The following is a 3,449-nucleotide window of genomic DNA, read 5'->3' on the forward strand; positions in this document are numbered from 1 at the left end:
GTTCCACCAAAAACTTATTTGAGAAAAATGATGACAGAGCTAAAAGCCAGAATATCATTGTGCTAGATTCTTTCTGGCACACAAGAGAGAAGGAGGGGCACAGTTGTGGCCTGCTTTCACCCTCTGTGAAATGATGCTGAGAGCTAAGATGAACAAAGCCAATTTCATCTGAATACTAAAATCCTGACAGTACTTCAGTGGCATTGGCATGAGGAAGGGAGAGGCAGTGTGCTGCCTCAGTACACACTTCAGTCTTGGAGCAACTCGCACATGCTCCACCAACACAGATTCTTAAATGACTTGGTAAGTCCCTTAGGAATCTGCATTAGGTTTAGAGACTACATTAGGCAGCAGCTGCTGGCTACAGCTGAATGATTACCTATTCAAATGGAACAGATTCTAGGGAGGGTGTGAAGGGAGGCCTTCCCTCACAGGGACTCTGCAAGGAAGATTCTTGAGGCATGGAAAGCCAGAAGGAGACCTTCAAACAATAAGGTTTTATGATGCTGCTTAGCCTTTCTAAAATCCTTCTTAGTAGACAGATGCAAAAAAAAAAAAAAAAAAAAAGCAATGAAAAGATGCTGAGGGGTAAATAAAAAACCTCTCCAACACCTAGAAATAATGTAAAGATGATAAAACTTCATTTTTTTTTCAGCCTGGTTTGCTTTCCTACAAATTTTTGTGCTGATGAATGAATTTTGTTATCCTGTAAACTAGATAAAGAGGAAGTGAATATGTGAGCACACCATTCATCACAATGGACCTGATCTAAAGAAAGTACTCAAGAGGGCGTTATGTGATTTTTCTAAGGACCCCTTTTACAAATGATTTAATTAAAATGAATGATTGCACAGCTGTCGCATAAAGCAGCATTTTGAGAAGTGCCCACTTCTGCCTAATCAGCAATTAAATATAGGTAAAGGGAAATGCCACTTTCCTCTTGCTGATCATATATTCACAGATACCTTTCACTTGAATAATTGTAGAGCGGTCTGTGTTGCTGTACCTGGTTCAAATATTACCATGGTGACAGTAGCGAACAAAATTTTTGAAATACTCTAACTTAGAGATAATATATATATTAAAAATATGTATCACAAATCCTCATATGTAATTATTCTAACTGAAAAGAGAATTTTTCAAATTAGGTCACACAAAAAAGTACTTTATAGATCAAATTCTTTTGGAGAATGCTAAATTAAACAAATTGGTTTCTACTGCATGAGGCTTTTGAGACTTTAGTTGTAAATTTCTAAGAGGAGAATATAGTAGAAAATTCCTCCTCTGATTCTATTATACGTGTCTGTGTATGTGGGTATGTGAGTGTGTATAGAGGTATGCATAGAGAATGTAAAACATCTTGAGAAACACATGTGTTCCATAGAACATAGAGAAATGAGTGTTCTGTGGGTACTTGCTGTTTTTCTAACAATACTATGTGTATAGACATTCTCTAAAATGGAATTGCTTAATCAGATAATCTCCATGCCTTGTTGTCTTCAGTTATGATGATTGCAAACATGCAGTTGGTCATTTCTCAAATCATATTGATCATACAGTCTTCAAGTGTTACAATCAAGAAGCTACTCTGATAATCAGTTTAGTCATTGACAATTTTCCCAGAAACATGTATATAATTTCAGGGGTTTCCAGACCCCTTGAAACTTCTCAGAGTACAGAGAGGGAAAGAGATCCCATTCACAAACATTCTTTGGGAAAAACAAAAAACAAAAAAACTGAGAATTATAGAATGAAAATATGGATGATTTTGAGAACCATTCAATGCAAAAATTAAGGGGTTGAACTTGGGACCCCTTTTTTGTGGTGAGAAGAAATAAACAGAACAAGTGATAAGGGGAATGAAGAAGGGAATCATGATTATATATTAATGAACAAAGAGAACCCCAGGCTTTGAACACTCAACATATAAATATTCCATTTATAAACATCAGACACTTGAAATACCTGAATTGAAGGTCTCAATCCCACCCATGGCAGAATGAATCGCATGAGTAGCTCTGTCTTAAAGTGATCAAAGGGCAGATGCATAGTGGTTAGCATACAGACTCTGGAGTCTGACTGCATATCCCAGCTCCACCACTCACAACTTGTGAACTTGAGCAAATCATGTAGTCTACTAGTATCTCCGCTGCCTCGTTTGTAAAATGTGGGTAATAAAAGAACCTAGTCCATCAGGTTGTGAAGTTCCAATGAGTTAATTTTTTAAAAAATAGAACAGTGTCAAGTATATTTAGATGGAAATATAGACAAATGAATAGACATCAAGATCAGTAATTTTTGGCGATTATTTTGTTTTATATCTAGATTGTCTTGTTAAGTGGAAGAAGACCCCCTAACATGTTACTAGTGCCAGTAAAGACTATCTCATGTCAGTCTATCTGACCCTACCCTCAACATTACCAATGAAGGAAGATGTGTCCTCTTCATGCAAGGAATGCATTTTCTACAAGATACTATAAAAAAACAATTTTGTGAATAGATTGTACCATTAGCAAGAAACCTCAATAGACATTAGAGGCTAAATACCCTGTATGTCCTGCCTTGAAAATATTACCATTTATAAAATTATTTCTATGAGGAAAGCTATTCCTGTTATAAACTTGGTAACAATTTTGTATAATAACCTATGTATAAAATGAGGACATCTTGCAAAAAATTTATACTCACATGATGATTCATTATTATGATTAAAATAGAGAATATTTGGATTTTGAGAATGCACATGTTCTGAAAAGGACAAAAGGGAAAATAGAACATGTGTAGGGGGAAGGACTTTGATTCTAGGACTATGTATGGGGGAGCAGGGCTAGGAAGTCTCCCAACAGCTGGAAAACTTCTGGTCTAAGGTGTTTTAAACCATAATACATTCTTTTGCCCATTGTTTTTCAAATCATAATTTTGTTAACTTGTAGTTTCAGTGGAAGTCAGGAACGAAGAAAAAATTGGCTGATGGACTATGTTATCTGAAACTGGATGTGACTATTAAAGATGTGCCAAAAAATGAAGGTTTTTACCTGGTTTTTATAGTTTCAGCATTTTTCCAATGGAATTTCATCAGACATAAATAAGCAGAAAAATACATAAAAGTTTTATTTTCAAAGAACTTTTCTTTTTGGCTCGTGGCTAGCAATATTTGTTTTTCTTTACAAGGAAAAAAGATACTAGTTTTCAACTTAAGTGTCTAGGAATTGTGCTAAGAAGGCTAGCTCTCACCCCAGAGTGTCTGTGTTCATGTCCTTGTGCTATCATTTTTTTTTTTAACATTTATTTATTTTTGAGATAGAGACAGAGCATGAACGGGGGAGGGGCAGAGAGAGAGGGAGACACAGAATCGGAAGCAGGCTCCAGGCTCTGGGCCATCCCAGAGCCTGACGCGGGGCTCGAACTCACGGGCCGCAAGATCGTGACTGAAGCTGACGTGAAGAGCA

This window comes from Panthera tigris, chromosome A2 (genome assembly GCF_018350195.1).
Source record: "Panthera tigris isolate Pti1 chromosome A2, P.tigris_Pti1_mat1.1, whole genome shotgun sequence".
In the NCBI taxonomy this organism is placed as follows: Eukaryota; Metazoa; Chordata; class Mammalia; order Carnivora; family Felidae; genus Panthera; species Panthera tigris.